Source organism: Cryptomeria japonica, unplaced genomic scaffold (assembly GCF_030272615.1).
Source record: "Cryptomeria japonica unplaced genomic scaffold, Sugi_1.0 HiC_scaffold_325, whole genome shotgun sequence".
NCBI classification, from domain to species: Eukaryota; Viridiplantae; Streptophyta; class Pinopsida; order Cupressales; family Cupressaceae; genus Cryptomeria; species Cryptomeria japonica.
This window is the reverse complement of record NW_026729147.1, coordinates 2,501-17,062: the sequence shown is the minus strand read 5'-3', so window position 1 is coordinate 17,062 and position 14,562 is coordinate 2,501. Positions and strand designations below refer to the sequence as shown.

The 14,562-nt window shown below is 59.9% G+C and overlaps 1 non-coding gene across 1 annotated transcript; it reads left to right on the top strand.

The window, feature by feature from the left end:
* Window positions 1-10,880: 10,880 nt before the first annotated feature.
* LOC131870391 (5S ribosomal RNA) lies at window positions 10,881-10,999 on the top strand. Its single transcript, XR_009368702.1, has one exon. It is a non-coding gene; the product is annotated as a 5S ribosomal RNA (ribosomal RNA).
* The last annotated feature ends 3,563 nt before the right edge of the window (window positions 11,000-14,562 follow it).

The window sequence follows — 14,562 nt, the reverse complement described above, 5'->3', positions numbered from 1 at the left end:
AATCGGGGGTGCGAGGCGAGGGATGGGGCGGGAAGGCCCCAACGGCTAGACGGAAGAGGCTTCAGGGCCGCCTAGGAATGGTCCAAGCATCGGACACGCTTGGGGCGACTACCAGTGACAGCCCCCTATCCCGCGATGCGTCCGATACGAAGATGGTTCCAAGGCGGCCGAGGAGCCTCACCGCATAGCAATCGGGGTGCGAGGTGGGGGATGCGGCGAGATGGCCCCAACGGCTAGACGGAAGAGGCCACAGGGCCGCGTCGGAATAGTCCAAGCATCGGACGCGCTTGGGGCGACTACCAGTGACAACCCCTTATCCCGCGATGCGTCCGATACGAAGATAGTTCCAAGGCGGCCGAGGAGCCTCACCGCATAGCAATCGGGGTGCGAGGTGGGGGATGCGGCGAGATGGCCCCAACGGCTAGACGGAAGAGGCTGCAGGGCCGCCTCGGAATAGTCCAAGCATCGGACGCGCTTGGGGCCACTACCAGTGACAACCCCTTATCCCGCGATGCGTCCGATACGAAGATAGTTCCAAGGCGGCCGAAGAGCCTCACCGCATAGCAATCGGGGTGCGAGGTGGGGGATGCGGCGAGATGGCCCCAACGGCTAGACGGAAGAGGCCACAGGGCCGCCTCGGAATAGTCCAAGCATCGGACGCGCTTGGGGCGACTACCAGTGACAACCCCTTATCCCGCGATGCGTCCGATACGAAGATAGTTCCCAGGCGGCCGAGGAGCCTCACCGCATAGCAATCGGGGTGCGAGGCGAGGGATGCGGCGAGATGGCCCCAAAGGCTAGACGGAAGAGGCTGCAGGGCTGCCTCGGAATAGTCCAAGCATCGGACGCGCTTGGGGCGACTACCACTGCCAACCCCTTATCCCGCGATGCGTCCGATACACAGATAGTTCCGAGGCGGCCGAGGAGGTGGGGGATGCAGCGAGATGGCCCCAACGGCTAGACGGAAGAGGCTGCAGGGCCGCCTCGGAATAGTCCAAGCATCGGACGCGCTTGGGGCGACTACCAGTGACAACCCCTTATCCCGCGATGCGTCCGATACACAGATAGTTCCGAGGCGGCCAAGGAGCCTCACCGCATAGCAATCGTGGTGCGAGGTGGGGGATGCGGCGAGATGGCCCCAACGGCTAGACGGAAGAGGCTGCAGGGCCGCCTCGGAATGGTCCAAGCATCGGATGCGCTTGGGGCGACTACCACTGCCAACCCCTTATCCCGCGATGCGTCCGATACACAGATAGTTCCAAGGCGGCCGAGGAGCCTCACAGCATAGCAATCAGGGTGCGAGGCGAGGGATGCGGCGAGAAAGCCCCAACGGCTAGAGGGAAGAGGCTTCAGGTCCGCCTCGGAATGGTCCAAGCATCGGACGCGCTTGGGGCGACTACCAGTGACAACCCCTTATCCCGCGACGCGTCCGATACACAGATAGTTCCAAGGCGGCCGAGGAGCCTCACCGCATAGCAATCGGGGTGCGAGGCGAGGGATGCGGCGAGAAGGACCCAACGGCTACACGGAAGAGGCTTCGGGGCCGCCTCGGAATGGTCCAAGCATCGGACGCGCTTGGGGCGACTACCAGTGACAACCCCTTATCCCACGACGCGTCCGATACACAGATAGTTCCAAGGCGGCCGAGGAGCCTCACCGCATAGCAATCGGGGTGCGAGGCGAGGGATGCGGCGAGAAGGACCCAACGGCTACACGGAAGAGGCTTCGGGGCCGCCTCGGAATGGTCCAAGCATCGGACGCGCTTGGGGCGACTACCAGTGACAACCCCTTATCCCGCGACGCGTCCGATACACAGATAGTTCCAAGGCGGCCGAGGAGCCTCACCGCATAGCAATCGGGGTGCGAGGCGAGGGATGCGGCGAGAAGGACCCAACGGCTAGACGGAAGAGGCTTCGGGTCCGCCTCGGAATGGTCCAAGCATCGGACGCGCTTGGGGCGACTACCAGTGACAACCCCTTATCCCGCGACGCGTCCGATACACAGATAGTTCCAAGGCGGCCGAGGAGCCTCACCGCATAGCAATCGGGGTGCGAGGCGAGGGATGCGGCGAGAAGGACCCAACGGCTAGACGGAAGAGGCTTCGGGTCCGCCTCGGAATGGTCCAAGCATCGGACGCGCTTGGGGCGACTACCAGTGACAACCCCTTATCCCGCGACGCGTCCGATACACAGATAGTTCCAAGGCGGCCGAGGAGCCTCACCGCATAGCAATCGGGGTGCGAGGCGAGGGATGCGGCGAGAAGGACCCAACGGCTAGACGGAAGAGGCTTCGGGTCCGCCTCGGAATGGTCCAAGCATCGGACGCGCTTGGGGCGACTACCAGTGACAACCCCTTATCCCGCGACGCGTCCGATACACAGATAGTTCCGAGGCGGCCGAGGAGCCTCACCGCATAGCAATCGGGGTGCGAGGCGAAGGATGCGGCGAGAAGGACCCAACGGCTAGACGGAAGAGGCTTCGGGTCCGCCTCGGAATGGTCCAAGCATCGGACGCGCTTGGGGCGACTACCAGTGACAACCCCTTATCCCGCGACGCGTCCGATACACAGATAGTTCCAAGGCGGCCGAGGAGCCTCACCGCATAGCAATCGGGGTGCGAGGCGAGGGATGCGGCGAGAAGGACCCAACGGCTAGACGGAAGAGGCTTCAGGGCCGCCTCGGAATGGTCCAAGCATCGAACGCGCTTGGGGCGACTACCAGTGACAACCCCTTATCCCGCGACGCGTCCGATACACAGATAGTTCCGAGGCGGCCGAGGAGCCTCACCGCATAGCAATCGGGGTGCGAGGCGAGGGATGCGGCGAGAAGGACCCAACGGCTAGACGGAAGAGGCTTCAGGGCCGCCTCGGAATGGTCCAAGCATCGGACGCGCTTGGGGCGACTACCAGTGACAACCCCTTATCCCGCGACGCGTCCGATACACAGATAGTTCCGAGGCGGCCGAGGAGCCTCACCGCATAGCAATCGGGGTGCGAGGCGAGGGATGCGGCGAGAAGGACCCAACGGCTAGACGGAAGAGGCTTCAGGGCCGCCTCGGAATGGTCCAAGCATCGGACGCGCTTGGGGCGACTACCAATGACAACCCCTTATCCCGCGACGCGTCCGATACACAGATAGTTCCGAGGCGGCCGAGGAGCCTCACCGCATAGCAATCGGGGTGCGAGGCGAGGGATGCGGCGAGAAGGACCCAACGGCTAGACGGAAGAGGCTTCAGGGCCGCCTCGGAATGGTCCAAGCATCGGACGCGCTTGGGGCGACTACCAGTGACAACCCCTTATCCCGCGACGCGTCCGATACACAGATAGTTCCGAGGCGGCCGAGGAGCCTCACCGCATAGCAATCGGGGTGCGAGGCGAGGGATGCGGCGAGAAGGACCCAACGGCTAGACGGAAGAGGCTTCAGGGCCGCCTCGGAATGGTCCAAGCATCGGACGCGCTTGGGGCGACTACCGTTGCCAACCCCTTATCCCGCGATGCGTCTGATACACAGATAGTTCCGAGGCGGCCGAGGAGCCTCACCGCATAGCAATCGGGTTGCGAGGCAGATTATTGGGAAGGGAACCCCCTGGGATGCGGCTCAAGCAGTGCCCAAAGGGACTGGAATGCGGAATCACATCGAGAGACCCAAATGCTATACGAGGGCTCAAATCGAATTATCGATTTGGCCACGACATGGACGCATCGGAACGACTACCTTTGCCGAACCACTCGCAATTGCATCCATACCGAAACCAATAGACATTTCCGTTAGAGCCCTCGCATAGCATTCGGGAATCTCGCATGCCCCTCTAAATCGACCAATGCTGGCGCTCAATGAAAATCCGAGCGCTACCACCGTTCGAGCGCCAGCATTGGTCGAGTTAGAGGGGCACGGGGGAGAATGCTCCAGTCAACACCTCCCCTATATAAGTTATTTGTCCGATTCTCGCACAACCGTAGTCTGCCTCGTCGAATCAAACAACGGTCCCAGATTCCGACTTCCGTTCCGTAGAGACCCAAAAGCTAGATGGAGGCTCGCAAGAAAGAGAGTCGGCGCATAGCAATCGGGTTTCTCGAACGTTTAGGGACCGAGCTCACTTGCGGATAGGGCAAAATCCGCCAAGCAACCCAAAAGCTAGACGGGGGCTCGAATCGAATCGCCTAGGCGGCCACAACAACGACGTGTTGGATCGACTACCAGTGCCAAACCATTCAGCAAGACTAGTCTGTGTCGAGGCCGGATAGAGATTCTCAGAGAGCGCCCGCATAGCATTTAGGAGACCTGCCGCGTCCCTCACACTCGACAAATGGTGGTGCACGTTTATAAATCCGAGCGATCCCAACCCTTTCAAGCACCAACATCGGTCGAGATAGAGGGGCACGGAGGGGGCTGCGTGAGACAACACAGTCCCCTATATAAGTTATTTGTCCGATTCTCACACATCCGAAGAATGGTCATCAAATCGGACAACAGCCCAAACTTCCGACTTCCGTCCCAGAAAGCCCAAGAGCTATCTAAAACGTTCATGGCCGGAACTCGATCGCGGCTATACCAGTCCGCCAAGCAACCCAAAAGCTAGACTGGAGCTCTAGTCGAATCACCTCTGTGGCCATTGCAAGGACGTGTTGGAGCGACTACCATTGCCGAACCATTCCGCAGGTCGAGTCCATACCAAGGCCGCATAGAGATTCACGATGAGCTCCTGCATAGCAATCAGGAGACTTGCCGTGTCCATCACAATCGATAAATCCTGGTGCAAGATTTTTGCATCCGAGCGCTCCAACCAGTCGAGCACCAGCATCAATCGACATAAACGGGCACGGGGGGAGGATGCTCGAGAACACTACCTCCCCTATATAAGTTATTTGTCCGATTCTCAAGCAGCCGAAGTCTGGTCATCGAATCGGGTCAAAGACCACAACTTCCGACTTTACCCACAATGCAAGTCATCGAATCGAACATCGGCCCCCGAGTCGGACTCCATGCGTATGTCAGGTCATCGGACCCAAATTCCGCCTTCCTGCGCATGGCGGGCCATCAATATCAACTCGGTCATCGGACCCAAACTCCGCCTTTTTGCGTATGGCACGCCTTCAAATCGGTCATCGGACCCAAATTCCGCCTTCCTGTGCATGGCGGGCCATCAACATCAACTCGGTCATCGGACCCAAATTCCGCCTTTCTGCGCATGGCACGCCATCAACTCGGTCATCGGACCCAAATTCCGCCTTCCTGCGCATGGCAGGTCATCGGACACAAATTCAGACCTCGCCAATATGCCTACGTATCGAATCGGTCATCGGACCCAACTTCCGACTTCATCCATACTGTAGGGTCTTTGAGGTTGGCGCGGTGCGCTCAACCCAGGGAGTCGACCCATCGAAGCATACACCTCCCCTATATAAGCTATTTGTCCGATTCCCACACCTGTGTAGTTTGCACCTCTGACCAGGACATCGACCCCAACTTCCGAACTCGACTGCAACGACGGCACCAGCGCCTTGGTGCGCACCTTGCGACGCACAGTCCCAACATTCGCCTTCCTGCACATGGCAGGTCATCGGACCCAAATTCCGACCTCGCGAGTATGCCTACATATCGAATCGGTCATCGGACCCAACTTCCGACTTCATCCATACCGTAGGGTCTTTGAGGTTGGCGCGGTGCGCTCAACCCGGGGAGTCGACCCAACGAAGCATACACCTCCCCTATATAAGCTATTTGTCCGATTCCCACACCTGTGTAGTTTGCACCTCCGATCAAGACATCGACCCCAACTTCCGAACTCGCCTCCAACGACCGAACCAGCGCCTTGGTGCGCACCTTGCAACGCACAGTGCCAACATTCGCCTTCCTGCACGTGGCAGGTCATCGGACCCAAATTCCGACCTCGCGAGTATGCCTACATATCGAATCGGTCATCGGACCCAACTTCCGACTTCATCCATACCGTAGGGTCTTTGAGGTTGGCGCGGTGCGCTCAACCCGGGGAGTCGACCCAACGAAGCATACACCTCCCCTATATAAGCTATTTGTCCGATTCCCACACCTGTGTAGCTTGCACCTCCGATCAGGACATCGACCCCAACTTCCGAACTCGACTAAAAAGACCGCACCAGCGCCTTGGTGTGCACCTTGCAACGCACAGTGTCAACATTCGCCTTCCTGCACATGGCAGGTCATCGGACCCAAATTCCGACCTCATGAGCATACCTACTAATCGAATCGGTCATCGGACCCAACTTCCGACTTCATCCATACCGTAGGGTCTTTGAGGTTGGCGCGGTGCGCTCAACCTGGGGAGTCGACCCATCGAAGCATACACCTCCCCTATATAAGCTATTTGTCCGATTCCGACACCTGTGTAGTTTGCACCTCCGCTCAGGACATCGACCCCAACTTCCGAACTCGCCTGCAACGACCGAACCAGCGCCTTGGTGCGCACCAAAAGTGCGCACTTTTGGAGGGCACTTTTGTGCGCTCCAAAGGTGCGCACTTTTGGAGGGCACTTTTCTGCGCTCCAAAGGTGCGCACTTTTGGAGGGCACTTTTTGGAGGGCACTTTTCTGCGCTCCAAAGGTGCGCACTTTTGGAGGGCACTTTTTGGAGGGCACTTTTCTGCGCTCCAAAGGTGCGCACTTTTGGAGGGCACTTTTTGGAGGGCACTTTTCTGCGCTCCAAAGGTGCGCACTTTTGGAGGGCACTTTTTGGAGGGCACTTTTCTGCGCTCCAAAGGTGCGCACTTTTGGAGGGCACTTTTTGGAGGGCACTTTTCTGCGCTCCAAAGGTGCGCACTTTTGGAGGGCACTTTTTGGAGGGCACTTTTCTGCGCTCCAAAGGTGCGCACTTTTGGAGGGCACTTTTTGGAGGGCACTTTTCTGCGCTCCAAAGGTGCGCACTTTTGGAGGGCACTTTTTGGAGGGCACTTTTCTGCGCTCCAAAGGTGCGCACTTTTGGAGGGCACTTTTTGGAGGGCACTTTTCTGCGCTCCAAAGGTGCGCACTTTTGGAGGGCACTTTTTGGAGGGCACTTTTCTGCGCTCCAAAGGTGCGCACTTTTGGAGGGCACTTTTTGGAGGGCACTTTTCTGCGCTCCAAAGGTGCGCACTTTTGGAGGGCACTTTTGTGCACTCCAAAGGTGCGCACTTTTGGAGGGCACTTTTCCTGTGCTCCAAAGGTGCACACCTAGGTGAGCACCTTCGACCACACCTTGTAGCACACCAAACTCTGACTTTCGACTTCATCCGCAATGCAGGGTCTTTGAGGTTGGCGCAATGCGCACAACCAGGGGAGTCGACCCATCAAACCCAACACCTCCCCTATATAAGCTATTTGTCTGATTCTCATACATGCGTAGCCTGCAAGAGCAATTAGGACATCGACCCCAACTTTCGGCTTCTAAACGAAAACAAGGTCTTTGAGGTTGGTGTAATGCGAACAACTAGGGGAGTCAACCCATCAAACCCAACACCTCCCCTATATAAGCTATTTGTCTGATTCTCATACATGTGTAGTCTACAGGAGCAATTAGGACATCGACCCCAACTTTTGACTTCTTAACGAAAACAAGGTCTTTGAGGTTGACGTAATGCGCACAACCAGGGGAGTCGACCCATCAAACCCAACACCTCCCCTATATAAGCTATTTGTCCGATTCTCATACATGTGTAGCCTGCAGGAGCCATTAGGACATTGACCCCAACTTTTGACTTCTTAACGAAAACAAGGTCTTTGAGGTTGGCGTAATGCGCACAACCAAGGGAGTTGACCCATCAAACCCAACACCTCCCCTATATAAGCTATTTGTCTGATTCTCATACATGTGTAGCCTGCAACAACGATTAGGACATCCACCCCAACTTCTGAATTCGTCTGCGTTGACCGCACCAAAGGTGCACGCCTTGGTGCTCACCAAAATCCGACTTCCGACTTCTTCTGCTATGCGGGGTCTTTGAGGTTGGCGCAGTGCGCACAACCAGGGGAGTCAACCCACCGAATGCAACACCTCCCCTATATAAGCTATTTGTCTGATTCTCATACATGCGTAGACTGCAGCAATGATTAGGACATCCACCCCAACTTTTGACTTCTTAAACAAGACAGGGTCTTTGAAGTTGGTGCAGTGCACACAACCAGGGGAGTCGACCCATCAAACGCAACACCTCCCCTATATAAAGCTATTTGTCCGATTCTCATACGTGTAGTCTGCAGCAGCGATTAGGACATCGACCCCAACTTCCGAATTCGTTTGCATTGACCGCACCAAAGGTGCACGCCTTGGTGTGCACCCTGGAGTGCACTTTGGTGCTCACCTCGGTGCACACTTTGGTGTGCACCTCGGTGTGCACCAAAGGTGCGCACCTTGGAGCGCACCAAAGGTGTACACTTTGGAGCGCACCACATAGGGTCTTTGAGAGGTTGGCGCAGTGCGCACACCAAGGTGGGTGTTGAGGTGCGTGCCGAGGTGGGTGGGTGCTAGGGTGCGCTCCATGGTGGGTGCCAGGGTGGGTGCGTGCTAGGGTGGATTCCAAAGAGGGTCATAGGGTGGGTGCCAAGGTGGGTTGGTGATATAGTGGGTTCAAAGGTGGGTACTAGGGTGGGTTCCAAGGTGGGTCACAAGTTGGGTGCCAGGATGCGTGGGTGTTAGGTTGGGTGCCAAGGTGGGCTCCTGCGTGGGTGGGTGCTAGGGTGGGTTTCAAGGTGGACGCGAGGGCGGGTGCCAAGGTGGGTAACAAGTTGGGTGTTAGGATGGGTGAGTGCTAGAGTGGGTGCCAAGGTGGGTGGGTGCTAAGGTGGATGCCAAGGTGGTTCACAGGGTGGGTGGGTTCTAGGGTGAGTTCCAAGGTGGGTCACAGGTTCAGTGCTAGGGTGGGTGTCAAGGCGGGTGTCGAGGTGCCTGGGTGCTAGGGTGTGGATGCCAATGTGGGTCATAGGGTGGGTACTAGGGTGGGCTGCAATGTGGGTGCCAAGGTGGGTAACATGCTCGGTGGGTTCTAAATTGGGTGCCAGGGTGGGTGTGCACCCACCTTGCCCGAGGTGGGTGCCAAGGTGCCAGTGTGGGTGGGTGCTAAGGTGGATGCCAAGGTGGGTGAGAAGGTGGGTGATAGGTTGAGTGGTAGGATGGGTGGGTGCCAAGATGGGTCACAGGGTGGGTGCAAGGGTGGGTAGGTGCTAGGGTTGGTGTCAGGGTGGGTGGGTGCTAGGTTGGGTTCCAAGGTGGGTGCGAGGGTGAGTGTCAAGGTGGGTCACAGGTTAGGTGCTAGGATGGGTGAGTGCTAGGGTGCAAAGGTGCCAGGGTGGGTGCTAGGATGGGTCGATGCTAGGGTGAGTGGCAAGGTGGGTCCACAAGTGTCAAGGTGGGTGCCGAGGTGGGTGCCAAGTCGGCGACTGCTATGGTGGATGCCAAGGTGGGTCACGGGGTGGGTGCCAAGTTGCTAGGTTGGGTTCCAAGGTGGGTGCCAACGTGGGTGCTAGGGTGCGTGGGTTAAAGGGTGTGTCACAACGTGGGTGCCAGGATGGGTGCGCACCCACACTGGCCAAGACGGGTGCGGGTGCAAGGTTGGGTTCCAAGCCCGGTCACAGGCTGGGTGCTAGGATGGGTGGGTGCCAAGGTGGGCACCAGGGTGGGTGCACCCACCCTGGCCAAGGTGGGTCACGGGGTGGGTCCTAGGGTGGGTAACGGGGTGGGTACTAAGGTGCGTGCCAAGGTGGGTCATAGGGTGGGTGCCAAGGTGGGCACCAGGGTGGGTGTGCACCAACCCTAGCCAGGGTAGGTCACGGGGTGGTTGTCGGGGTGGGCGTCAAGGAGCCAAGGTGGGTGGCAAGTAGCCAAGTTGCGTGCCAAGGTGGGTGTCGGGGTGGGTGCCAAGGATCCAAGGTGGGTGCCAAGGAACCAAGGTGGGTGTCTGGGTGGGTGCCGAGGTGGGAGCCAGGGTGGGTCCCAAGGTGAGTGCAAAGGTGGGTGCCAGGGTCAAGGTGAGTGCCAATGTGGGTTCCAAGGTGCCAGGGTCAGGGTGAGTGCCAATGTGGGTTCAAAGGTGCTAAGTTGGGTGCGAGGTTGGGTGCGAGGGTGGGTGGGTGCCAAGGTGTGCTAGGTGGAAGCCCGGGTGGGTCGGCATCCCATGGGTGTCGAGTTGGGTGCCTGATGGGTGCTTCTTGTCAAGTTTTAGTCGTCGGGACTCATTTCGAGCCTTAGAGGTCGTTTCTTGTCCGGTTGCCCTGTCTTCGACCTGGGAACCCAATTTTGGTCCTCGGGTCCCATTTTTTTTTGTCTCGCATCCCACTTTTGGCCTGTGGCCTTTTCGGGGTCGATTCTCGTTTTGGGCATCAGAGCATGTTTCTTCTCCTAAAACCCAATATTTGTTTATTAAGTCTCGGAACACATTTTTGTTCTCGTGGACCCATCATGGGTCTTGGAACGCATTTGTGGTCCTTGGGTCCCATTTTGCATCCCGAAACTTGTGTTTTGGTGCTTGATCCCTATTTTGGGTGCCCACCTTGCACCAAGTGCGCACCCGGGGCAAACCGAGCGCCTTGGTGCACCGGGGCAAGATCGAGCGTGCACCCGAGGCGCCCCGAACATGCACCAAGGTGCACTCGGCCCACATGTGAGCGCAGGTCGTTGCGCCCGAGGTGGTGTGTGGGCACCGCGTTGCAGACGGGACACTGCACGCACACGACGCCCCCTCCAGGTGCACGCACGTAGGCCGGGCCGGGTGCACACCCGACGCCCTAGCAAGGTGCGCGCACCCGGGCAGGGCTCACACTTGGCGAACGGGGCGCACTTCGCGAGGGAGGGTGTGCACCTCGACGGGGGTGGGTGGCCGGGGTGGATTCGCACGTGGGTCGCGGTTTGCTAAGTACACACTGCGACAAGCTCATAACGGGTGCGATCATACCAGCGTTAGTGCACCGGATCCCATCAGAACTCCGCAGTTAAGCGCGCTTGGGCCGGAGTAGTACTGGGATGGGTGACCTCCCGGGAAGTCCCGGTGTTGCACCCTTTTTTAGTTTTTCGCCGGGCGTCGCAATGCTATTTGAATAAACCTTTTGCCCGTTTGCGTTCTCGTCGGGGCCGGGCCGGGCCGGGGTGCGCTGCCCGCACTACCGCGCGCGCGGGGGCGACACCGAGCGCGCACCCGAGGCGCCCCGAGCACACAGGCCACGGTGCAACCCGGGCGTTGTGCGCGCACCCCGGTGCGCCCGAGGTGCTGCGCGCGCACCCAGGTGAAATCGGTGTGCACCTCGGCCAGTGCGCGCTCGGTCGAGTCGCGCACGTTGGCCAAGGTGCACGGTGATGTTTCTTACTCTAAGGTTCCGCACCAGACGCCCGGGACAGGTGAGCGAAGCTGGGCGGGGCCGGGTGCGCGGCCGGGGCAGGTGCACGCAGCTGGAGAGAGCTTTGGAGCACACTTCGGAGCGCACCAATGATGCGCTCCATTCAAAAGTTTCCTGAAAAGGCAAAAAAAGTTGAGATTATAGAATTTCCCACTTGAGAGATTGTAAAAAAAAAAAATTTAAAATGAAGGAAACGCGGGTGCCAAGGTGTGCGCAGCCCAGCCAAGGTGTGCGCACCAAGGCGCCCACCCTGGCGAAGGTGCACGCAAGGTGCGCACCCGAGGCAAACCGGACAATTAACCCAACTTTCGACTTCGCGCGCACCTTGGAGCGCACTTCGGAGCGCTCCTTGGTGCGCACCAATCTTGGGCACCTCGGAGTGCACCATGGCGCCCACCAAGGTGCGCACCCGGGGCAAACCGAGCTCCGACTTCGTGCGCACCTTGGAGCGCACGAAAGGTGCGCACCATGGCGCCCACCAAGGTGCGCAGCCCAGCCAAGGCGTGCGCATCAAGGTGCGCACCCTGGCGAAGGTGCGCACCCGGGGCAAACCGAGCTCCGACTTCGTGCGCACCTTGGAGCGCACAAAAGGTGCGCAACCCAGCCAAGGTGTGCGCACCCCGGTCAAACCGAGCTCCGAATCGTGCGCACCAGAGGTGCACGCCATCGTGCGCACCTTGGAGCACACTTCGGAGCCCTCCTTGGTGCGCGCCGATGTTGCGCACCTCGGAGCGCACCCGGGGAAAACAATGCAATTAACCCGACTTTCGACTTCGTGGGCACCTCGGAGCGCTCTCGGGTTCGCACCTCGGAGCACACCGAGGTGCGCACCTTTGATGCGCTGCCTTCACCAATTTCCAGAAAAGGCAAGAAAACATTGAGAAGGTGTGCGCACCGAGGTGCCCACCCTGGCGAAGGTGCACGCGAGGTGCGCACCCGGGGCAAACCGGGCTCCGACTTCGTGCACGCCGCACCTTGGAGCACACTTCGGAGCGCTCCTTGGTGCGCACCAGGGCGCGCAACCCAGCCGAGGTGCCCACCCCGGCGAAGGTGCACGCGAGGTGCGCACCCGGGGCAAACCGGGCTCCGACTTCGTGCACGCCATGGTGCCCACCGCGGCGAAGGTGCACGCGAGGTGCGCACCCGGGGCAAACCGGGCTCCGACTTCGTGCACGCCGCACCTTGGAGCACACTTCGGAGCGCTCCTTGGTGCGCACCATGGTGCCCACCAGGGCGCGCAACCCCGCCGAAGGTGCACGCGAGGTGCGCACCCGGGGCAAACCGGGCTCCGACTTCGTGCACGCCGCACCTTGGAGCACACTTCGGAGCGCTCCTTGGTGCGCACCATGGTGCCCACCAGGGCGCGCAACCCCGCCGAAGGTGCACGCGAGGTGCGCACCCGGGGCAAACCGGGCTCCGACTTCGTGCACGCCATGGTGCGCACCGCGGCGAAGGTGCGCACCCGGGGCAAACCGGGCTCCGACTTCGTGCACGCCGCACCTTGGAGCACACTTCGGAGCGCTCCTTGGTGCGCACCAGGGCGCGCAACCCAGCCGAGGTGCCCACCCCGGCGAAGGTGCACGCGAGGTGCGTACCCGGGGCAAACCGGGCTCCGACTTCGTGCACGCCGCACCTTGGAGCACACTTCGGAGCGCTCCTTGGTGCGCACCATGGTGCCCACCAGGCCGCGCAACCCAGCCAAGGTGTGCGCACCAAGGTGCACGCGAGGTGCGCACCCGGGGCAAACCGGGGTCCGACTTCGTGCACGCCGCACCTTGGAGCACACATCGGGGCGCTCCCGGGTTCGCACCGGCGTTGCGCACCGTGGTGGGCACCTCGGAGCACACCAAGGTGGGCAGCGAGGTGCGCACCTTTGATGCGATGCCTTCACTAATTTCCATAAAAGGCAAAAAAAAAACGAGATTTTAAAATTTCCGTTTTGAAAGATAGTGAGAAAAAGGGAATGCTGGTGCCATCTTGAGCCCGCCCTGGTGCGCAGCCCAGCCAAGGTGTGCGCACCAAGGTGCCCACCCTGGCGAAGGTGCGCGCCCGGGCAATTAACCCAACTTCCAACTTCGCGCGCGCCAGGGTGGGAGCGCACCCAACAACCGGGCCTGGGAAGAGCCAATGCGAGAAACCCCACCAAACGCTCTGACAAAAAAAGAGGGGGCGCTCCAGTAACCCCGCTTCGGAGCGCACCCTGGGCAAACCCAGCCAAGGTGCCCACCCCGGCCAAGGTGCAGGCGAGGTGCGCACCCGGGGCAAACCGGGCTCCGACAACGTGCACGCCGCACCTTGGAGCACACTTCGTAGCGCTCCCGGGTGCGCACCTCAGAGCACACCAAGGTGGGCAGCGAGGTGCGCACCTTTGATGCGCTGCCTTCACTAATTTCCAGAAAAGGCAAAAAAAAAAGGAGATTTTAAAATTTCCGTTTTGAAAGATAGTGAAAAAAACGGAACGCGCGTGCCATCTTGAGCCCGCCCTGGTGCGCAGCCCAGGTAAGGTGCCCACCCTGGCAAAGGTGCGCACCCGGGCAATTAACCCTACTTCCGACTTCGTGCGCGCCAGGGTGGCAACCGGGCCTCGGAAGAGCCAATGCGAGAAACCCCACCAAACGCTCCGACAAAAAAAGAGGCGGCGCTCCAATAACCCCGCTTCGGAGCGCAGCCGGGGCAAACCCAGCCAAGGTGCCCACCCCGACGAAGGTGCACGCGAGGTGCGCACCCGGGGCAAACCGGGCTCCGACAACGTGCACGCAGCACCTTGGAGCACACTTCGAAGCACTCCCGGGTGCCCACCGGCGTTGCGCACCGTGGTGGGCAGCGAGGTGCGCACCTTTGATGCGCTGCCTTCACTAATTTCCAGAAAAAGGCAAAAAAAAATGAGATTTTAAAATTTCCGTTTTGAAAGATAGTGAAAAAAAAGGAACGCGGGTGCCATCTTGAGCCCGCCCTGGTGCGCAGCCCAGGCAAGGCATGCGCACCAAGGTGCCCACCCGAGGTGCACACCCGGGGCAAACCGGGCTCCGACTTCGTGCAGGCCGCACCTTGGAGCACACTTCGGAGCGCTCCTTGGTGCGCACCATGGTGCCCACCAGGGCGCGCAACCCAGCCAAGGTCTGCACACCAAGGTGCCCACCCCGGCGAAGGTGCACGCGAGGTGCGCACCCGGGGCAAACCGGGCTCCGACTTCGTGCACGCCATGGTGCCCACCGCGGCGAAGGTGCAC